Source organism: Physeter macrocephalus, chromosome 16, assembly GCF_002837175.3.
Source record: "Physeter macrocephalus isolate SW-GA chromosome 16, ASM283717v5, whole genome shotgun sequence".
NCBI lineage: Eukaryota > Metazoa > Chordata > Mammalia > Artiodactyla > Physeteridae > Physeter > Physeter macrocephalus.
The window spans coordinates 90403369-90428930 of NC_041229.1; positions in this window are offsets into that span (position 1 = coordinate 90403369).

Sequence of the window (25562 nt, forward strand, 5' to 3'; positions counted from 1 at the left end):
TAAACGTAAAACATTTCTAATCAGAAACATAATTTCAAATCCATGGCATTTATGCCAAATGTCTTATTTCTGGATGTTTTATGTCTCTCCTTCATTTCACTGTGTGCCAGGGGGTACAAGCATTAAAGTTTTATTTTCTATTTAGAATCTACAAACTTAATTTTACCCTACCCCTATGAACAGTAGTAGCAAATATTATATTTATCAAGTCTTAACAGTAAACTTCCTAGTGTAAACCATGCAGAACTTCTACAATTTACCCAAAGCAGACCTTTTTTTCTCTTCCATCTATTAGTATAGCACACTCGGTTAGGGATTACTCTTAAAACCAAATATTTTTTTATGGCTCTTATAGGGATCTAAAATCTTCTTTCATATCTGTAAGCTACACATTTCGGGTCTTCAAATCAAGATATGCTTTTCAGTCAAAGAAAATTTCAACTGGCCAAAATTTTATGGAAGTGACATAGAGGTCATGAAAATATATTTATATACATTTGGGAGCAATTAAATACAGTATCAGACAGCCATTGTTTAGGAACTTGTTAAAGAAAATTTTATTGTAAGGGAAACATTAGATAAGATGATCTTTAAAGCCCTTTCAAAGTTTAAATAGAAAGAGGGTAGAATTCAACCATCTGGTAAGACATGGATCCTAGAATTATGTTACAGAATAAGGAATTATTTATTTGAGTTAAATTGGAGTCTGTTATCAGTAAGAATGGTTGTGTCTGTGAGAAACAAAAATTCAACTGTAGTGTGCTGAATTGTGTCCCTCCAAAAAGATATGTCCAAATCCTAACCCCTGTTTCCTTGAATATGACTTTATTTGGAAACAAGGTCTTTGAAGATTTAAATAAAGGATTTCGAGATGAGGTCATTCTGGATTTAGGGTGGGCCCTAAATCCAATGGCTGTTGTCTTTATAAGAGAGAAGAAAGAGAGATTTAAAACACAGAAGTATACAAACGAAAGTCATGAGAAGACTGAGTTAGAGATTGGAGTGATGTGTCTACATTCCAAGGAGTTACAAGAACTGCTGGAAATCACCAGAAGCTGGGAGATGGGCAAGAAACAGATTCTCCCTCACAGCCCCCAGAAGGAACCAGCCTAGTGGATACACTAATTTCAGATTTCTGGGTAACAGAACTTTGAGAGAATACATTTGTGCATTTTAATTCACCCAGTTGGTTGTAATTTGTTACCAAAGCTCTAGGAAACTAATAGACCCACTTAAACTGACTTTTAAAATATGGAAATCTATTAGTTCCCACAAATAGTAGCTCAGAGAAATTACTCTCTTTGGAGTTGAGTTGCTCTGATTTTATTTTTCTGCAATTCTTTCGGTTTGCCTTCTTCCATTAGAGCTTCATCTTTACTCCAATTTTAAAATGGTTGCAGCAATTAACAAAATTCACATATATAATGATAATTTTCAGTGAAAGTCAGGAAGAAATAAGAAATTTGCTTCAGACTGCTCTCTCAGAATTCAGAGATACCTTTTTAGAAGACCTAGAATACTTTCCTCAAAATGTATTTGCTCATGTTAGGTCAATTTTTTTAATCAGTAAAAACGAGGTTATCTTTAGGCCATTCAGGTCATCTCATTGAGATGGAGCTGAATTCAGATTCTCTTGCACCACAAGGGCTGCATTAAGAAAGGTTAGATACCTAAACAAAACTGGATTTCTGTTAGGGAGAAGGAAGGGATCATTAGATGCTAGTTAAGCAAATAATTGTAACTACAAAGAAATACAGGCAGTATAATGCTCCTACCTCATAGACAAACTCACTAAGCAGTCTTACTGTCTTTGTAATAAATAAAATATCAAGTGACTTTGATTTTCTCTGTAAACTTTTAAAGCTATATTCTTCCCTGAATATTTGAAGTTTTTAAAAACTTTGCTTCTATGATATGGCATTTCTAATTAAATTTGGTGATACTGCCACAGTTGGGAAGAAAAGATAGAAAATGATATTGGCTTTCTGCATAGAGGGAAGGTTAACTGTCTATCATGAAATATGCAGTCATAATACCTCTAAACGCTGTGTCTTTCTGTTTCCTACCCTCTTAGTATCCCTTGTTTTTCCTTGAAAGATCAGTAGTCAGGATGACATGGTCTAACCTACATGGAATAAACTGATTATTCTACTGCTGTTGAATTCAGTATATCATACTTCTAGTAGATTAAACATTTTCAAACAAGTGGAGGGTTAGCTAGGAAAAAAAAAAGCTATTTGATAGTGAGAAGTTCTATGAACAAAGGACTAGACATATTCATTCACTGTTAAAAACATCCCTCTAGGGATTTAATCCAATAGAGTTAAGGAAACAGACTAATGAACTTTTCCAGTGTTGCACAGCTAGTGAGAAGCCCATGTTGACTTTGTACCTTGTTTTGCCTTGTAAGGCTATGTTTTCTCCAAAAGGAACAATAACAAAAATTATTATTGCAAAGGAGTAGTCAATAATAAATTACTTTTGTATCATTCTTTACTAGTAGACCAAGAATTGTACTAAATACCCAATCATCTATGTGTAAAACAAGCTATTTTAAGTTCCCCGGAGCCAAAGCTCAAGGTGAGCATTTGTATTCAAGGGATTTATTAGGAGGAACCCCAAAGATAAACAGGTAAAAGGAGAAGCATGATAAAGAAGGGTAGGAAACCAAATAAGGCTATGATTTGCCACAAAGCACCATGGAAGGCCTTTTCAACTGATTCCACTGGAAAATTCTGGAGTGCAAGGCTATGCCTTGAGGCTAGGGACCTATCTCTCTCACCCAACCTGTCAGTCTTTGTATGATTGGCTAAGGCCTGCACCCAAAGTACTTAAACTCTCTATGCCTGCAGGGCAAAGTGGCCCTAGAAGCCTGAGGGGAAACCCATAAGAAAAGAGTCACAGGTGTAGACCATTAACACAAGCTCAAGGAAGAGCTTACAGAAAGAGAAGAGGGATACAAGGGGATCTGGATAGAATATCTCCATTGTCCATTACATCAGTCTTATACAGAAGGAAGGATGTACACATAGAATAACCAATCTAAAACTGTCCAAAAAGCTTGATTTAAAATAAACACTACAGATGTGCTGATTCCTAGATTACTGAATACCTCATAGTTATTATCCATTCTGGGTTGATAATCTGTTGATAAAGGAAAAGCAGACTAAATATTTCTTCCTTTAGCAAATGTGTAAAAAGTATATCCATTTGGGTGAGGAATAATATCTGGAGTGTCATTAAAACTGAATTGATTAAAACTTGTTTCTTCACCTTCAAGAGCTTAGTTGAAGAACTGTAATTGAGTGGCAATTAATAAGAAAAATGGATTTGGGGCCATCTTATGATGTAAAGTTGCTGTTTATATCCTATAGAATTACCTGAATTGCTGGAAATTGATAATGGGAGCTCAGGTAGCCCTTTAAATTCATGGTTTGGCTTTCAAGTCATCCTGGAAGTAATGTCCCATGGTGTGCTGTTGTAAACATCACCTGGTATACAAGGATTGATGCCACACATCTACTTGGAGTTTTTTTAAGCAGTGGTTTAGCTTCAAGTTGAAAAAGAAAACCACATAAAGTTCCTTAATAAATACAGTGTGAGCTTGATTGAAACATATTTGCTATTATTATTAAGTGCCCCAGAGAGTAACTGAAATATCATATTGTTGGTATTCACACTTCCATTTTTGTTGCACAGGCCATATAAAACACTTACAACCACATTACTGCATGCAAAACATAATGCTCTTTCTGGAACTCTGGTTTTTATGGACTTCTATGGCTGAACAATTGATATTTACCTACTGAGATTGGCTTAGAAGACCCTAAAGCAGCAAAGAAGAAGATAAACTATGACTATTTGCCTATAATATGAGAACAGCAAAATAGCTAAAGGCTTCTTTAAATATTCCTGGTATTAAACCAGCACAACTGTTTAAAAGTTCAACATTTCATTTCCATACTAAGCAACCTAGTTTCTCTCTGAGTCCTCTTTGGTAAAAAAGGTCCTAAGAGCTCTTCTGAGGAAAGTGTCTTCTGTTGTTACCATATACCTTGAAACTACTTCCTCTTTTTATCTGAGACTAATGAGTGTTATAGGTACTACCTGCATTCACAGGCGCTAACTGGTGTTCAATTGTCTCAGATGGGCTGACACAGCCCTAACATACAGAAGGATTTTAAACAGTGATAAAACTAAAGATGGTTCTCTTTGTGGATAGGTAAGAAAAAAGGTTCTTTTCTAATTCACTGTAATGTGAAGGTTTTCACATAAAGGGTTAAGCTCTCAGGTCCAAGAAGATTAATCAATCGCTAGATTTGAACACCTAAGAGAAGATATGTCAGAATTTAAGCAGCTAGAGACAGAGTAAAGGACAATTCTTTTAATGGCAGAGAAAAATAACATGTGATCAAAAAATAAAACTGGCTATAGAAAGATGCATTTAAGAGAAAACAAGTGTTACTAATAAATAAATATCAACAAAACTCAAGGTAGTTTGGGAGTCTTTAGGGAGCAGTGGTATACTGACTGTGTAAAAATTAAAACAGAATTCACATAGGCAGAAGAGTTCTGAAGGCATTTTTAGATGATGTAGTACTGTTAAGAAAGGCGAGGTGGTAGGATTTGCTTCTGGGGAATAATGAATAGACAGGCTTGGTAGAAGGGAATAAAACAGTCATAGAGAAGCAGTGATGAGAGCAAGGCTGTGAAGGCAAGCTGGCCATATCTTTGAGGGCCCTGGGCCATGTTAAAGATTTTATTCCTAGGCAGTGAGAATCCATTGAACATGTCTGAGTAGAGGAGTGACAATTGCAGGCTTTTGCTCCACTCCATGCCAGAACAGAGACTATCAATTACCAAAGATTCTATCCTCTCCTGGCAAAATGGAAGCTTGATGGGAGAATTCCTATTGTAGGCAGAGACTGGGAGGAGAGAGGAATAGAAGGCTTTCTGAGTAGTCAATACTCCCAAAGGTTGCACAGCTTGTGCTCTTCCGTACATAAAAGGGAATAATTAGGCCCAGTGGGTGTTACATCATAACATGTACTTTATGACTGGGTCTGCACAATGCCAGGCAACTGGTGAGCATTGTTTTATTGTTCTAACTGATCATTTTAGTTCCTTGCAAACTAAGCTGAGGGCTAATGCTTCTACTAATGCAGCTGAGGGCATTTTTAGGTGGAATTTTCCATGTTAGCTTTCAAAATTATATAAAACAAGGGGTCTTTATTTAGTGTCTTCACATTCTAAGCACAGGGAGCTACTAATATATATATGTATAGGAAAAAACCTTCTTTTAAATGAGTGAGAAGGCAAAAACGAATGGCCTATTTAAGCCACAACATTAACCTTGCCTTTAGAACCTAGAATGATTTGTCTAGGTCAATGACATGCATTCAAATAATTGGAAATGTTATGTGAGAAAAGCAAACTAATCTTCTGTAGTCAGGGCAGATAGGCTTTGAAAGCAGAAAGACCTAAGTTGATTTTTAGTTCAATACTCATCAGCTGGGTGACCTAAGAAGTAACATCTCTGAGCTTTATTTTATGGATATCTTTCAGTAGAGAATTGATTAAATATTTTAAAGTGTATTCATACAAAATAAAACAAGGCAACCATTAAAAATATAATATGGATGTCTATTTCCTGACATAGAATCATGGTATTTTTTTCTACAACATCTAGCAGAGTAAAACATGTTCACAATGCCACGTGTGTGTATCTGTGTGTATGTATACACATATAAAAGCATATATTTTATGCTTTTACACTGACATGTAAATTATTTATCTTTTCTTATGGTAAGGTTTTGGATAATTTTGCTTTCTCATGTGTAATTTTATGTTATTTTTTAAAACGTAAAAGACTTATATATCTTTAAAATACATTAAAGCCTGTAAACAAAAAGACCAAAAAAAAAGAGAAAACATGGACCAGGGAGCTTTTCCTATAGCATCTCACCTACAGGAGCACCAATGACACACAATCATCACTAAAGATACACAAAGTTATTATCCACCTTATCCAGTAATTTCAACTTTGCTGCCTGCCAGGCTGGGAGCCAGAAGTTTGGAAGGCTTGAATCTGTGAAACAGAAGCTGTTTTTTCATAGGAACATTTTCATTGCAGCAAGCAGGTGTTATACAACTTATAATATGAGGAGAGAATTCGGTTCACAGCCACTAGGAGGCATGAGCAAAATTATATCATTGTTAAATGGTGGAGACAGGATGGACCCTAGGTCAATTTGATTTCAAAGGCTGTGCTCTTTTGACAACACAATAGAGCACAATTTGCTTTACTGTTGCCCAGTTTACAATTAAATAAGAAAAGGTAAGCAACAATGGCTCTAGAATATATTTCGCTTAGGTGATCATATAGGTTTAATTCTGAGGAGGGATTTTTTTGTCTCAAAATAACACCATCTCTGAATGTCACCAATATATCATTTTTTTCTCTTATGCAGAGAAAGATCTTAGATCTGACAAGGAGTTTCTTTAATTGAAGTTAGAAACTTGCAAAATGAAGCAAATATCACAAAAATGTTTGAAAGCAGAGGTTAGAACTAGATTGGCTTAACTGTATTACAGATCCAGTAAGAATTTCAATAGACAAAGAAACGGACACATAAGTAAAGATATGGAGACAGTAAAAAAAAAAACAACAACTGTAAATGCCTATACTTGTTGATGACCTGGCCCTTTTGGGATTGCACAGAAGTCTTCAAATGGCCTTGAGTGATGAAAACTGGGCCCTGATAACATTAACTGAATGTTATACATGCTCCGTATTTCATTCTCACAGAAACCCTGGGTACTAATTTTAGTGATTCTAATTTTAAGGATGAAGTTACAAAGGCTTTTGGAAGTTAAATAATTACTCCAATGTTTTCACATAATATCTAACTCTAAAGATAATATTCTTCCAGTGAACTAAGTTTTCTTACCCCATCAGGCCTGATCTGCTTACTAATGGGTAGAAACAGTATATGAAGGTTACCTCTGTTGAATGTGCTTCTATAACAGTACAAGTGTTATCAGAAGGGGGAGCCCCAGAGTGGGCTCTTGTCTAACACTTAGAAATGAATTGAGGAGACACACACTGACAAAGCAAAAGAAGGGGTGCCTGGATGGAGAGCAGCAGGATAGCGGAACCTAGAACTGCTCTGTCATGTGGCTTGCAGTCTCAGATTTCATGGTGGTAGGGTTAGCTTTCTGTGTTGTCTCTGGCCAATCATCTTGCGTGTGCCCATATTTAGGTTGACTCAGTGTCCTTCCTGGTGGCGGGAATATCTCTAAGCCAAGATAGATGCCAGAGCAGGGTTTCTGGGAGGTTGGTAGGACATATTATGGGTTTGCATCCCTCCTTCCTTTTGGCCCCTCCTGAATACTCCCGGTTAGTTTTTGGCATTGTGTTCCTTATCAGTAACTCCTATTGTGAGACAACTCATGCAAGTGGTTATTAACGTGCCTGGCCAAGGTGGGCGGTTTAAGTCAGCTGTTCCCTAACACAAGAAGATATGGCAGAGACTTCCAGCTTTTAGTTTGACAAAAGTAAACTTTTTCATTGTATTTGATTTTGCTTTGATTTGTTTGATTTTTGTGTTTTCCCTGGTGTAAATGAGAGGTAAACAAATCAGGAGATACTCTATTATACCTACCTTGATTTGGAGTTATTTTTTTAATGGACCAAAAAAGGAAATTAATGCTTTGAGGCATCACATAATATGTTGCCATGTAAGTTCTCCATTGTGTTTATAGTTTTCTTATTGTGGATATAAAAGCATGGGTCATGGTTCTGTAATGAGGAATCTACAAGGAATTCTTGAGTAGAGTCTTATGTGAATAGTATTTAATATTATGAATATATCTAGCATTTTACTTTTGGTATATGTTAATTTTATTTCTTTTAACTCAAGTAAGTGAGGAAGAAAAATCTGTGGTGGAAAAAGAGAAATGTCTTTACTGTTAGCCTTCCAACCAAAGGAGCACCATTAATCGGAGGTGGTGGTGTTGGGAGAAGTGGCTCTTACAGTGACAAGGCAAATGGGAAAAGACAAAGGCCCTAGAAAATCCTCTACCTTCTCATGAACTGATTATGGACCAAAAATATTTGAGAATTTGTACCCAATACATGAGCTAATGATTTTAATGGGTAATACATGGAAGATGACTCCCTGGAAAAAGAAAACTTAAATAAACCACATGCAAAGCTACATAAGTCCAGTTCTCAATAACAACAAAGAAATATACAAACAAACCAGCAACAGCAAACAGCAAAAACAAACAAAAGGCATCTTTTTAACAGAAGAGAAATGAAAAATAAGATCAGAAGTCTAGTCTAAAAGAATGCTCTGAGACAACTGTCCCTGTGTGTCTTAGGGTGTATTTTTTAGTCCCAGTTTAGCTCTTCTCTACGCTAAGATTGGAAAATTATGGACTCTTCCAGTGCTTAACTACACTACCATTTTCTAATCCTGGTACTGGATGTTTCTGTATATGTTGCTGATTAAGAACCAGGCAAATACTGTGAGGCTCACTTGGTTTGCCATTTACTTCTAAATGTATCAGTCTTCTAGTAATGTTGCTTTTCATAGGTAAATAGCTGTTCCCTCAAAGAGCACATTTGCATACCTTTCAAATCTCATCAACCTAAAGTAATCATCATTTGATCATAAAATACCTTTCCAAGAGCTGAATGACACTGAGTAGTTTGTCATACAAAATGTACGGGAAATAAGCAGAGGTATGCAGTGTGTCTAAAAGACTTCTTTTTAAGAGAGTATTTTGGCTTCCAGTAGATTTCTCTACAATCTGCCCTTTAAAGAGGTATTTGCAGCTTCTGGCTGTTATAATTTAAATATTCTATTGCTAAATTCCTTTGTTTTATGCACTACTTCATTTGCATGCATGATATCACTCTCCAAAAATGCTCCTGAATATGATAAAAGCACCCTAACACAATGCTGTTTCGAGGCTTGAATTTTTTTTTTTTTACTTTGCATTATATCCTTCTGTCCAAGATTAAAGTCTGCAATTTTAGACGTATCTAGAATATGAATATGTAGGTGCTTATTTGTAAAGAAAATACTAAAGATAAATAAATAAATGAAAAATTTAAAAACCTCACATATTTTTAAGGAACTAAGAGTGAACTAATATCTATTTGATGGTAAAATGAGAATACCTTATTTAGTGTATCATAAAAATTCATGGGTATTAGGGTGAGACCAACACACATTTGCATTTTGTATATTTTACTTACTAGCGCTATCACTTTGAATATGTTGAAAAAACTTAGGTCTACTTCCTGATATGTAGTATAAGGATTATAATAGTTATTTCTCAGGTCTGTTAAATGTGTTATACATTATATGGTACAAACAAGATACTTAACCCATGTTAGTTATCCTTCTAATTTAATGATTAGAAAAAGTGAAGAATATTTTTTTTACTATGTTAGAATAAAAATAAGTATGTGATACCAAACTGTATAATGTACTCTTATTGGATAGCTACTCTCAATCTGATTATTAATTATGTTTGTTCTTCCAATTATAGCTTCATATCTTTTTGATTTCTAAAGGGAATGGCATTTTTACACAACATTGCCTAAAATATTGTGTTTAAGTAACTTCCTGGAAGTATGACATAGTTTGGTCGATGTTTTGCCATACCCGTTTACTTTTCTTTCTGAACACAGACATCAATGACATTTTCCAACCACCTCTATGGTTCTCATTTAGCAAGAGAGAATGTGCACAGCTGCCAGCTGTGGCCCCAAAATCTCTTACATGTAATTTTCTCTGCTCTTTTCCTATTCGTGTTGTCTGGGATAGATGTGACCTCAGTGGTGATCCTTAAAGCCTGCTACAGAATATAGTGGAGACATATAATGGAAGTAACAGGGTTTAACAACCAGCTTGAAGATGACCCCCAATAATTTTCACATCCTGGTAATCAAGCTTCTCTGCAGTCCTTTCCCACATTGAATCAGGGCTGACCTGCGTGACACATAGGTGACTGCAGAAGTGATGTGTGGTTTTAAAAAGCATTGCAGCTTCTACTTAACTTGCTTCTTCTGCCATGGGGATACCCAAGCAACCCCATGGAGAAGCCCATGTGGAGAGAAATTAAGGTACCTGCCAATAGCCAGCATAGATTTGCCAGCTATGTCAATGAGTCCCTTGGAAGCTACTGCCAGTTTTCATCCTCAATCAAACCTCCAGATGACTGCAACTTCAGCAAATATCTGAGTCTTCATGAGAAACTCTGAGCCAGAGCTGCCCAGACAAGCTGCTCCCAAATTTCTGGCCCACAGAAATTATAAGATACAATACATGTGTTGTTTTTGTTGTTGAAGCCACTTTAATTTATGAGTAAATTAAACGTAAGAGTAACCTGTTATGTAGCAATAGATAATATCTGGCAACCTGAATAATAGATTTAAGAAGAGTCTCTCAATCAGGAACAGTTGCACTGGACTCAGCTGAGCAAGGATAGATTTCCATTATGTAGGCAACTAAAATTTGCTTTAGCACTTTGCATTAGCTTAAATAATACAGCTAGCACCTAGTTTCTCAACCTCTGAACTGTGGACTTACTGACATTTTGCACAATGAATCTTTTCTGTTGGAGGATGTCCTATATACTGTAGGATATTTAGCAGCATACTTGATCTCTGCCCACTAGATGTCAGTGGCAACCCCTTTTCCCAAGTGGTGACCATCAAAAATTGCTCCATAGATTGCTGAATATCCCCGGGACACAAAATCACTTACAGTTGAAAATCACTGAGATAGAGAAAGGTTAGTATCCCTTTCAGTACTAAGCTAGTGTGATCTTGGTCAAGTCACCTAAACTTAAGTTTCCTTGTTTATAATATCAAAGTACATTAGACGAGTGAAATTACATTCTGAAACGGAACAAGTCTTGTTTAAAGCTCTCTTCTTTTTCCTAACATTTCAGTATCATAATATCACTGAGTAATACCACAGGATATATTTTTTTAAAAGAAACAAAATTGTCCTAGCTAACGCAATGGAACACGAAATGAAACAAAAGGTTTAAGCATTTGGAAAAAGTAAAACTGTCTTTGCTCATAGATGATATGATACGATCGGCTATGTAGAAAATCTGAAAGAATTGACAGAAAACTCCTGTAACTAATAAGCAATTATAGTGAGGTTGAAGGATACAAGGTTAATATATAAAGATCAATAGGTTTCCTGTATATATAGGCATAGCTCAGGGATATTGCAGGTTTGATTCTACACTTCCACCAATAAAGCGCATATCGAAACAAAGTCACACAAATTTTTGTTTCCCAGTGCATATAAAAGTTGTTTAGCCATACTGTAGTCTATTAAATGTGCAATAGCATTATGTCAAAAAATAATGTGCATATCTTAGTTTAAAAATACTTTAGTGTTAAAAAGTGCTAACCATTATCTAAGCCTTCAGCAGGTCATAATCTTTTTGCTGGTTCTTGCTCAGTGTTGATGGCTGCTGACTGATCAGGGTGGTGGTTGCTGAGGGTTGGGATGCCTGTGTCAATTTCTTAAATCAGACAACAATGAAGTTTGCTGCCTCAATTGACTCTTCCTTTCAGGAACAATTTCTCTACAGCATGCAATCCTATTTGACAGCATTTTACCCACGGTAGAACTACTTTCAAAATTGGAGTCATTTTTCTCAAAACCTGTTTCTGCTTTATCAACAAAGTTTATGTAATATCCTAAATCTTTTGTTGTCATTTCAACAATCTTGACAGTATCTTCACCAGAAGTAGATTCCACCTCCAGAAACCACTTTCTTTGCTCATCCATTAGAAGCAACTCCTCATTCATTACAGTTTTATCATGAGATTGCGGCAATTCAGTCACATCTTCAGGCTCCACTTCTAATTCTAGTTCTCATGCTGTTTCTACCACATCTGCAGTTACTTCCTCCATTGAATTCTTGAACCCCTCAAAGTCATCCAGGAAGGTTGGTTCTTCCCATCTCCTGTTAATATGTATATTGTGATTTCTTGTCATGAATCATAGATGTACTTAATGGCAACTAGAATTGTGACTCCTTTCCAGAAGGTTTTCAATTTACTTTGCCCAGGTCTATCTATGGAAGTTATAGCCTTGAAAAATGTATTTCTTAAATAATAAAACTTGAAAGTCAAAATTACTCCTTGATCCATGGTCTGCAGAGTGAATACTGTGTTAGTAGGCATGAAAGCAACGTTAATCCTGCGTACATCTCTATCAGAGCTCTTGGGTGATCGGCTGCATTGTCAATAAGTGTATTTTTGTTTAATTGGAGTATAATTGCTTTACAATGTTGTGTTAGTTTCTGCTGTACAATGAAGTGAATCAGAGTATATTTTGAAAAGAATTTTTTTTCCTGAGCAGTAGGTCTCAACAGTGGGAGTAAAACATTCAGTAAACCATGCTGTAAGCAGATATGCTGTCATTCAGGCTTTGTTGTTCCATTTCTAAAGCACAGGCAAGAGAAATTTAGTATAATTCTTAAAGATCTTAGGATTTTCAGTGTGGAAAATGAGCACTGATTTCAACCTAAAGTCACCAGCTGCATTAGCCCCTAACAAAAGAATCAGCCTGTCTTTTGAAGCTTTGAAGCCAGGCATTGACTTCTCCTCTTCAGCTATGAAAGTCCTAGACGGTATCTTCTTCCCATAGAAGGCTGTTTCATCTACATTGAAAATCTGTTGATTAATATAGCTGCCTTCATTAATCATCTGAGCGAGGTTTTCTGGATAACTTGCTGTGGTTTCTGCATCAGCACTTGCTGCTTTCCCTGCACTTTTATGTTATGGAGATGGCTTCTTTCCTTAAACCAAATGAACCAACCTCTGCTGGTTTCAAACTTTTCTCCTGCAGCTTCCTCACCTCTCTCGACCTTCACAGAACTGAAGAGAGTTAGGACCTTCATCTGGATTAGGTTTTGGCTAAGAGAATGTTGTGGCTGGTTTGATCTTCTATCCAGACAGTGAACACTTTCTCCACATCAGCAATAAGCCTGATTCGCTTTCTTACCATATATATATTCACTGGAGCAGCACTTTTAATTCTTTTCAAGAACTTTTCCTTTGCATTCAAAACTTGGCTGTTTGGCATAAGAGGTCTACTTTCAGTCTATCTAGGCTTTTCACATCTAAGCTTAATCATTTCTAGCTTTTGATTTAAAGTGGGAAATGTATGACACTTCCTTTCACTTGAACACTTAGAGGTCATTGCAAGGTTATTAATTGGCCTAATTTCAGTATTGCTATGTCTCAAGGAATAGGGAGGCCCAAGGAGAGGGAGAGAGATGGGGGAACAGTCGGTCAGTGGAGCAGTCAGAACACACACATTTATTAATTGAGTTTGCCATTCTATACAGCCTCAGTTAGTGGCTCCAAAACAATTACAATAGTAATTGTAAGACCACCTATCACAGATCACCATAACAAATATAATAATAATGAAGAAATTTGAAATATTGTGATAATTACCAAAATGTGAGAGACAGGAAGTAAGCAAATGCTGCTGGAAAAAATGGCACCAATAGACTTGCTCAATGCAGGTTTTCCACAGACCTTCAATTTGTAAAAAAAAAAGCAATACCTGCAAAGCACAATAACGTGAAGTGCAATAAAACTTTTTTTAATGCCTGTACCAGCAATAAATAAGTGGGATTTAAAATGAAAAACTCAATACAATTTATATTTGCACCCCTAAAAATGAAATAATAAGATATATGTCTAACAAAATAAGTACAATTCTTCATGAGGAAAACTGAAAAACTGATAAATCAAATCAAAGAAGAATCAAATAAATGGAGAAATATTCCATGTTTATGGATAGGAATACTCAATATTGTCAAGATGTGAGTTCTTCCCATCTTGATCTCTGGATTCCATGCAATCCCAATCAGAATCCCAGAAAATTATCTTGTGGAATAAGAAAACTGATTCTAAAGTTTATATTGAGAGGTAAAAGACCCAGAATAGCCAACAAAATTGTAAAGGAGAAGAACAAAGTTGGATAACTGACACTACCGAATTGAATTGAAGACTTACTGCAATGCTGTCAAAATCAAGACAGTGTGCTACTGGTGAAAGAACAGATAAACAGACAAACAGAGTAGAATACAGTGCCCAGAAACAGAGCCACATAAATACAATCAACTGATTTTTGACAACAGAGCAAAGGCAATACAATGAAGAAAAGATAGTCTTTTCAACAAATGATGCTGAAACACCTAGACAAATGCAAAAAAAAAAAAAAATCTAGACACAGACCTTATACCCTTTACAAAAATTAATTCAAAATGGATCATAGACCTAAATGTAAAATCTAAAACTCTAAAACTCTTGGAAGATAACATAGGAGAAATTTTAGATGAACTTAGGTTTGTCAGCAACTTTTTAGATACAACACCAAAGGCATGATCCATGAAAGAAAAAAATGATAAGCTGGGTTTCAGTAAAATTAAAAAATTCTGCTCTGTGAAAGACACTTTCAAAGAAGTGAGAAGACAGGCCCCGACTGGGATAAAATATTTGCAAAACACATATCTGATAAAGGATTGGTATCCAAAACATCAAAAGAACTCTTAAAACTTAGCAATAAGAAGGCAAGCAACCCAATCCAAAAATGGACCAAACCCCTTAATAGACACATCACCAAAGAAGATGTACAGATGGAAAATAAACATATAAAAAGGTGCTCCACATCATTTGTTAGCAGGGAAATGCAAATTAAAATAAGAACATACCACTACACACCTGTTAGAATGGCCAAAATCTGGAACACTGACAATATCAAATGCTGGAGAGGATTTGTAGAAACGAATTCTCACTCATTACTGGTGGGAATGCAAACTGGTACAGCTACTATAGAAGACAGTTTGCCAGTTTCTTACAAAACTAAACATACTCTTACCATAGGATCCAGTGATCATGTTCCTTGGTATCTACCCAACAGAGTTGAAAACTTAGGTCCACACCTGCACAGAGATGTAATCATCAACACTTGGGAAAAACCAAGATTTCTTTCAGTAGATGAATGGATAAACACACTGTAGTAGCTCCAGACAATGGAATATTATTCAGCTTTTAAAAGAAATGAACTATCAAGCCATGAAAAGACAGGGAGAAAACTTCTTTTTTTCGGCCATGCCAAGCGGCATGTGGGATCTTACTTCCCCAACCTGGGATCGAACCTGTGCTACCTGAATTGGGAGCTTGGAATCTTAACCACTGTACTGCCAGGGAAGTCTCGGCAGGGAGAAAACTTAAATGCATATCACTAAGTGAAAGAAGCCAATCTGAGAAGTCTACATTTGGCATGATTCCAACTATGTGACCTGGAAACAGAAAAACTGTGAAGACATTAGAAAGATGCATAGTTGCCAGAGATTAGGGGAGAAGAAAGGATGAATAGGCAGAGCACAGAAGATTTTCAAGGCAGTGAAACTACTATGTATGATACTGTAATAGTGGGTACATGTCATTATACATTTGTCTGAACCCTGAATGTACAAATCCAGGAGTGAACCCTAGTGTAAACTATGGACATTGTGTAATAATAATGGGTCGATGCAGGTTCATAGGTTGTACAAATGTACCACTGTGGTGCGGATGTTGATAAGAAGAGTGTGCATGAGCGGGGGCAGGGAGTATATGAGAAATCTCTGTACCTTCCTCTCAACTTTGCTGTGAACCTAAAACGTCTCTGAGAAAATAGTCTATTTTACAAAGAAAAAAAAATTAAGGAGGGATCTTTTAGAAAAGGGTCAAGGGAAAAGAAAATTCCCCAAATTCAAATATATGACTCTCTGCCATTGAGGTCACACTTAGGAAAAAGGCATCTGCCTAATGTATTACAGAATATTATTTGAAAAGGAAGTTATACAGTATTTTTGCAAATTCCTTTACAGTCTTTGGTATGCTTTGATAATTTTATTTGCAATTTTTACTTCTGCATCTCATCCTCCACTGAATATCATGAAACTAGACTAAAGAGCAGAATATTTGTTATCGTGTCAAGATTTTCCACATGCTACACTCTCTCCAAAGTTTTTTGAAATTCCAGGCTATGAAAATGTTATCCCCTCCATTCACTGGAAGAATTCTGTCTTCCACACAGTATTCTAACATGGAAGATTAACATCTCGCTTTGTCAGGATAATTCAATCTGGTTAACAAGGAGTCCTTGGGGACACAAAGAAGTTTGAAAATCTGTGCCTTCTGGTAACTTCATTAAGACAACAGAACATAGTAGTTAAGATCTTAGTCCAAACTGAGGCTCTATCACTTGCCAATGGGAAAGTTATCTCTGTGTAACTAAATTTTCTCATCTGTAAGTAAAGATAATAATAGTTTTCATGTTGATTAAGAGAAAACGGAAGTCCCATCACTTTTAGCCTCTCAGAAATTCTGGGTAGTACTAACTTTTAACTCTAATCCTACTTCTTTCTTATGTACAGGGGGACGAGGGAATAATATGTTCTTTTCACATCACCAGTTAGTGCAAAATAAGACACACCTCTATCTGTCTATCTATCATTTATCTCACTCTTAGCTCTTGTTCTTGCTTCCTCTGTCTCGCCTGTTGTAACTGAGTGACTTATTCTGGCATGAGTCCCAAGTTCTTTATTATGGAAGGACAGATAGGAGGGTATGCTGCATTCTTCAATTCAGTTTGTCCAGTAAGAAACCTGATAATATAATTTGTATCATTTTTCTTCTTGAGTTTTTGTCATATTTGGTTAGAACTTGAAAAGTCTAGTTCTGCTCATTATTTGTGTGCTCACTGATTCCCAGTTTGCTTTCACTCCCAACATGCAGCACCTGGGGTCTCCTTTCCATAGGAGACCCAGGGCTACCCCAAACCATGTTACCTGAAGATACTGTGAAAGGCAGTGTCTAGAAATTTACATCCAATGAATTAACTGTTAACTAGTGAGTGATCTGTTAGGAAATATAAACTCCAATTTCTCTGTCTCCTGGTCAAGTGTGATTCTCATTTTCTCTGCAACTATCCTATTGAATGGAGCTTAATTTCTTTCTGTAAAACTTTGTTAAATACCAAAAATTTGATCTTCTTACACTTCTGATCCCAATTCTCTGTCTTCTGTTTTTATCCTATGAAACTTTTTTTGTAATCACTTCCATAAAAATCATTATCTCAGGATCTATTTCTGAGAATCAAACTTACTATAGTAAAGAAAGAGAAAGTCTCTATTGAGTCTGAATGCAACACTCTTCCTAATCGTTGAAACAAAACCAATGTTTTTGTGGTTTGATCTAACTCAGCTCCACAGATTACATGTGTGTGTATATATATATATAGAGAGATACATATATAGAAACACACAATGAAACAAAGAAAGCTATATATATTTTTAAGGCAAAATATATATATGTATATTTTACCTTACATTAAAACTTTAAATTAAACTTAATGTAAAATCATTAAATCAAACATGGTAGAGGGTCCCAGTTCCTCTTTTGCTTTCTACCTTTGTGCCCTTCTCTCTCCTTTTTTTTTTTTTTTTTTTTTGCTATTTACCTTCCCCACCCTGATTACCTGATTAAATGTAAGGTTTGCAAAAATAGTTCTCAGAAAATATTTTTGCAATGGTTATTGGTGCTCTGAGCAAGGGACGTGGAAACAGCAATGGTCCACAACAACTTCTTTTGGTAAAGTAAAAAACAATCTAAGCCCAAACTGCCAGAACAGGTATGCAACTTTTCACTATCCCATAAAAATCCTGACTCTGCTTCACGAGGAGCCTCCTGCTCTTCAGGTACTTCCTGATTTGCATCAGCTGAATAAAATCTTTTCTGAGTCACTTATTTTTAACATCTTACCTCATCCTTCAAAAAATGTGAAAACCTTTCTAATGCTTCTGTTATGGTGCCACAGTTCAAAAGCCACACTGTGTTTATCCAAAAAATATGACAATGACATAATATTTATTTCACCCCTCAAGCAAGGATCAGTGAATGATCCCAATCTAATTTCCCATAAGTCTATAAATCAACAAACTCATAGCAGTAGTTAATACAAAATTCTTAAAAAGTTTTGTATTAACTTAAAATTCTTAAAAATTCTTAAAAGTTCTTTCGTTTTAATATATTTTTTCTCTTTTATTCTCTTATCAACTTGGTAGTTGTCTTACAATAGGACTTCTATCAATCATATTTCTCCGACTGATTCACTAAGAAACATTAGTCTCCCACATTTTTCAATCAACATAAAACATTCCAATGGCATCAACCTCATGTCATTTCATGGGCCTAACTTTAGTTCTTGGCTCACACTTTGCTGAGGAATCAAGGAAAAATATTTACTGGAACTAATGTTCTTTGTGCATAGAGCAACTGATTTACTGTTGGAAGTAGACATCCATCCACATTCTATCTCAGAAAGAGTAGGAGAAAAGAATATAAATTTCAAGGAGTCAGCAAAAAGTATATGAAAGTCCAGAATCTTGGCAAGAGAGGCAGGAGATAGGTTAGAGAATAAATTTTCACATAGCACAAATATGAGAATCTTTGAGTGACTTTCTTCTACTTTCTCTAATTTTATTTCTAAAAGAATGGGGACTCTGCAGGAAGTACAGCATTGACATCAAGAATAACTTATAAATCCCTCAGGGTACTATAGAAAAACTGATGTAACTATAGCTGAAGTAAAAAGAAAATCAGGAAATGAATCACCTTGTATGATTATAGTGTATTCTGATAAATTTGCTCTCTTTAGCTTTCTTCTGCATCATCACTTATTTTGATATCTCTATCACACTTCTGCTGGAAGGTGCCCTATAAAAGAGCAAGGTGATTCAGTTATGGGAGATAAGATAACATAGCTATATCTTTGAGGGACTTTATACATAGGTAGTTTAATAAAAATTAACTGGCTTAGAGTAATTAACTATAATCAAAAATACATTTGATATGAATGGTCAGTCTGAAGTATAAAATAAATCCTACTGAAACTTCAAATCCTGGCCTGACACTGTAACCAGTAAGTAATATTAGTCAGCTTTCTTAAATTCCACTGGTCTTAAATTCAGTCTATGAAATGATAATTATATACCTTAATAAATCTGATGTAAGGAATACAGTCTAATGTGAAGAACAATAAATGAATAAATCATTCACTAAATATGTATCAATTTAGTTTGTAACATTATATGCATTTTTTATATACTGCCCTCAACATACTTACTGTTAATATTGTCTCACCATGTCTACAAATAATACATAGTTAAGTGGTAACATGCCAAATTTGAAAGTTAATATTGTTCAAATATGTTTACTGGCTTCAAATATTTGTTACTGAAACCTGATTGGAAGAAGTAAAATTCTTTTGTTAAAGTAAATACTATTCATTTCTCTATTAATTTTAACATATGGGACAAAACTAATTTTTGTTTGGAAATTAATTTTTCAATAGATGGTTCTAATGAATTATTGTAACATTTTTCAAATAACAATATTTTTAAAAAGGAAATTAATTGGCGGGAGGGGGGTTCAGGAGAAGCCAGATCCAATGTAATGAACTCTTAACATAATGCCAAACAAATCATCACTATAAGTCTGATTCTTCAACACATTCAATTACTCAAATCATGTTTGAATTTATTTATTAGACACTATTCTTTTGTTCTTTCATCCAATCTTGCCTTCATTACAAAAATAATCACCTACTATTTGTTAGACATTGAGAGTTTATAGTGAATAAGATATAAACCTTACCCTAAAGGGCTCTAGTAATGGAGACAATAAAGACATACCATGAAATGTGAGAAATGACACTGTAAATGTGTGTACAAAGAAATATAGACCCAGAACCACTATATACCAATTAGAATGTCTAAAATTCAAAAAACTTGACAACAGTTGCTGGTGAAGATGTGGATGAACAAGAACTCTTGTTCATTTTGAAAGGGGATGCAAAAATCATACAGCCACTTTGGAAGACAATTTATCGATTTCTTATAACATTAATAAGCATAGTCTTACTATATGATTCAGCAACGGTGCTTCTAGGTATATACACAGCAAACTTGTATCCTTATAATACTTGCACATGATCATTTATATGGTATAAATGGCAGCTTTATTCAAAATCTCTAAAAAATGGAAACCACTAAGGTGTCCTTCAATGGGTGACTGGATACACAAACTGGTATATCCAAACTTCAGAATATTCCTAAGCAGTAAAAATAAAGGGGGAAAATGAATAACTTTACAGTGAAGAAACCTGACAAACACTACCGATTCCTGATGATTAAGGTCAACATTAAAAGTGCTGTCATGTTGATTGCATGTACCCTTGATATGATGTGATAAAAATGACATTTGAGTTCTGTAGTCTTTCTACTAACAAATCCGTATGTAGTCATGTAGAAAAACACCAGAAAAATCTCTTATTGAAGGGCATTCTACAAAGTATCTGATGTGCTCCTTAAAATTGTCAAATTCATCAAAAGCAAGAAAAGTCTGAGAAACTGTCACAACCAAGAGGAACCTAAGGAGACATGAAAATTAAATGTAATGTGTTCATACTTTGCTGATTACTTATTAAATAACTATTTGTGTTCTGGGGCAAAAACCACTTTTGTTTTATATCAATTCCATTTATTCTTATAATCACAAATGCACAACTTGAGGATTTCTGGCAATACCATCAATTTGTCCAGTATATTCTGATATTATCCTTTGTGTATCTTTTGTGGTAGATTCACCACAGAGAGCAACGTTTTGCACCTCTCTATCTGCATCTCTCCATGACCTCTATTTGGTTCTCTCCATTGAAGAGATGAAGGATAAATTGTAGGCCATCGAGATTTTGTTAGCCAGAAATGGTTAACTGACACACATTGTAAAAATAATTATATACATTATAACTTTCCAAGTTAAAAATTTAATATTCTTTGCAGTGGTTTTAGAGTTACTTGCAAGACACTATCTAATGTAGAGACTGTTGATTTTCAGTGAAAACCTCTGTTCATATGCTTTAAATAAAAAACCTACAGTATTTTTTGAAAAGGGCTCTGCATCATTATGTGTGAAATAGTCTTTAAAAAATAAATAGTAGTTCAAATATCCTGTTACACATTTGGTTAGGCAAATTTTATAAAGTATTTATTTCATTTCATGGGGAATCAAATGTGCATTATGAGGTTTCTAAATGAAATGGTACAAATTTTTATTTAAATTTCAAATCAAAATTTCTTTTTTTCTTTTTTTACCAAGAACTTAAAGTTTACTTAGCATCCAATCACTAGGTTGTTGTTTTATATGCTACCTTAGCATTTTGCAATATACTAAAATACATAATTTTTTAAAACTACCAATTTAAAATTTAAGAATAAAATCTCATTCATTTTCCTTAAACTCTCCTTTTATATCTAATAGTTATGCAACATTTTGTTTATATATTAACATATTTTCAGATTAAAATTGGTAAAAATCATGTCAGAGCATAATTTCTAAATTTTACTTTATTTTGTTTAATTTATTTTTAGTTTTTAGCATTTGCTTTTTGAAAGGGAAATTTTATTTCCCTTTGAAACATCAAGATTTGCTGTGATCATGGCTTTGAACCATTGTTGCTGATAAAGAGTGTTTAAACTCTTAAATAAAAAATAATGCCTGTTTTTGACTTTATTATCATCAGAAATTTAGAAAATCTCTAATTAGCTGAGAACCTTTTCATTCCTTCTGAAATAAAGAGGCAATACTTCATGTCACCTTTAGAGTCCTTATAGAATGAAATCATTAATAATCAATGTCCACATTTTAAATCATCACTTAAAAACTAGGGATGATAAAGGTAAGAACAAAAGCAGTGGAGATATTCATGAGAATATAGAACAGAAATGGTTGATCAACTATATAAATATGTGGCTTAAATCCGTCTCACATGTATAAAGACATACACCAAGGACATGTTTGTAAAAGTAGCTTCATTAGTTAAATTTCTTGGAAAATTATTCTGATGGGTGGAGTAAATGTGTGGAGTGAGGAGAAGATAGTAAAAACTGCTATTACATGAAGGAGAAAGGGAAAATATTGGATTCTCTCCAACCACCATCTGCTGTCAGTTTCAACTTCATCTATAAAACATATTTAAACAGCTAGGCAATATGAAAGTTATATAAAACCAAGCTTGTTATCCTCAGTGTACTTCCGTTATTTATCCATAAAGTAGGGTGATAAAAATACAATCTTCTAGTATTGCTTGGAGGCTAAAATGAGTTATTATATAGAAAGGGCTTAGAAGAACATTTGTAATATAGAAAACTAGTATATTACCATGTGTTGTCCTACTCAACTCTCCATGGAATTACTTCTCTGTAGTGTAGCTCCATTCTCTAATGAAGAAAGACATGAAGTTCACTCCTGAGAGAAAGGCTAAAACTGTACAATATTCCTAGTAATCCAAAGTGCTCTCTGCCCCAATGGTAAATATTATGAAGAACTTAATAATATGTCTCCACTGTAGCATGCATGTATCTACCTAGGCAATAAATGCCCCTTTAAATTGTGTGAACAATTTTGTAGTCTTGCATACAGGTATCACAATACTAGACTTATTTTCTACCAAATTTGAATACTTAGTGTTTCTATATAGCTGTAGTTTGCAGTATAAACATTGCCCATCATCAATTTCTTTCTCAGTTGCAAAACACTAAAACTTTCTCTAATTCTAGATGGTAGTTATATAATTCTATATTATAGTTAACAGTTTTAGATAGTTATATCCCAAGGAGAAAAGAATAAAGAGACAAAAATAATGAATGGAAAGTACTAAACAACTCATAGCAATTCAAACTTAAGCAGAAAGACATACAGGAGAAATAATTTATAGGAGACATTTTTCTTGTAAGACATGTATCATTATAAGTTAAGCAGTATTCTGGTCATCCAAAATTAATCCCCACCTTAGCTAAATATTGAAGTTTTTCAGAGTTTAAGAAAATTTGAATATACCTCATATATCATATCAGAATTATGAAAGTTTTTTAGAAATAAATTTTCCCTCTTCCCATCAAATCTTGGTTAAGTCACCTTACTTTCTCAGTATCAGTTTATCTAGAAAGTGCAAGTTTTGTACAAGTTTAAAGCTTTGGACTTCTCTAATTTTGGACTTCTCTAATTTTATGTAATAATAATTTAGAGTCTATTTTAAGGAGCCAAGGTAAACAATAAGAACAGTGAACATTCACCTATATGCACAATCTTGACATCACTACTAATTGCTTAATTGGATTTCAAGTGAAGTACACAAATAAAATTATTTTAATTTTGTAGCATTTTGATGGAATGAGACATTTAGTAATCCCTTTCATTAATAAATTTATATATGTAGAACTATGTTGGGATGACTACATTCTATACCTAGTAAAGTACGGCAATATCAGAAGCATGGTTTGGATTCAACCTGTCGTATCATTCAGTTGTTGGAGGTGATACAGATGAATATATCTAGGCTTTGGAATATGACTGATATGCCTTTAAACCTTAACTCTGCCACTTCCTAAATGTCATCTTGGGTAAGTATATCCTAACTCTGAATTTAATTTTTCCTGAAGCTAAAATGGAAATAATAGTAATCTCATTAGTTGAGGATTAAAAGGGATAAAATATTTAGTTCTGGCTCATGACAGCTCTTCAAAATATATTTACTTGTCTGCACTTAGAATTATTACACAGTATGATAGAATTATTATGCATTGGCTTTCATTTCCCCTGTGCCGTTCTTATGAAGTCATTTTTTAAAAAGATAAATAAAGCTATTCATCAATTGTAAGATACTGCTCCAATTGAATATACTATTTAAGAGACATAATCCCATGTAGAGTCAAAATTCTTTTACCAAATATCTGCTTAATGGGACTCATCTACCTTTCCTGAAGAACATAATTTGCTCGTTCATTTACCATTGCATTACTGTACAAATGGTTATACTAGTCAAGCTATTATTTGATGATATAGATGATTGCATAATATACTATTGTTGTAAAAAATTGAGATCCAATAAGAATTAGAATAGGTATCTGTCATTTGTTCAGAACAAAGAAACATTTTTTCCCTCTGCTGCTATCTGCATCGTCATGTGGATTTCTGTTTTAAATTGATTGAGCCACAAACGAATACTTCCCTCAGCCTTCAATATTGTAGATTATTAGACCTGAGGTTCAGAAATTATTGCTTGAAGAGAGAGAATTTAGTTTGTCATCTATTCAATTCCATATTTTTATGACAGCCTGTTTACTTTGGTTTAGAATCAAGATATGCCTATTACCTCTGCCATCACTGTCTTTCACTTAACATGCGTGGCTGAGGATAAGAACTACCAAGAATGCAATAAAAAAGAAGACAGCCTAAACCTCTGAGTTTATTGACCTATACACTTTTCATAGATGAATGAGACAAGAATGAGTTCTGGCCACATAGCACAAGGAGATTAGCTCGGTGCTTTGTGACCACCTAGAGGGGTGGGATAGGGAGGGTGGGATGGAGATGCAAGAGGAAGGAGATATGGGGATATATGTATATGTATATCTGATTCACTTTGTTATAAAGCAGAAACTAACACACCATGGTAAAGCAATTATACTCCAATAAATATGTTAAAAAAAAAAGAATGAGTTCTGAAAATATATGCAATGAATGGAGAACCAAGAAAATAAAGAGAAAAAAAAACCATTTCATTAGATTTTCAGAGACCATAGTCTATGTGGAAAGAACTACAGAAAAAAAAATATTTCATCAATGGCATTTTGTACAGTGGCAGTGAGGAACACCAATGAAAGTTTGAAACCTTGGGTATATTTTTTCAGTTAATGCTCTATGGAGATGACGGGACATTGCTTAGTACCTCCTGGCTGCAATTATGGGAATTATTCTTCAAGAAATTTGGATCACTGATGTGATCCAAATTTGACTGATGTTGTCAAAATTGAACTTCATGGGCTCTGATCTAACTTTACTGGTCTACTCATTATTCTCCAAATATACTAAGGTCTCTGGCCTCATATATTCAAGCTTGGCAACTAAGTTGCATCAAATCACCAGAAGTAATTAAGAAATTGATCTAGCTACCCTGAACCCTAAAAGGATAAATTGTATGTCAAAAAAACAGATCACTTATTTACACTGACAAATAACTTGTGTGATGAGTTGGAAAGAAGTGTCACTTAAATAAATACACATTCCATTTGTGGCAGGAAAGCCTACTTGGAAACAAAATAGTAACAGAAAATTGCATTACAAGTAAGAGAGTTTGATGCATAAATAGTCAGAATCAATGCTTGATAGTCATCAAGAGTAAAATCAAACTATTACCACCTGATATACTTGTTTCACCAATGAAATGTACCTCACTGAGTGCCTTAGAATTAGGTGACAATACACCCCAGTTTACCCAGGAAAGTCCTGCTTTATATATTTTTGTCCCAGGAAAGCTTTCACTCTCAAATCTTCCCCTGTTTGAATGCTTAAAATATTTCATCTTTGTAGAGCTTTGACAAAATGTAAT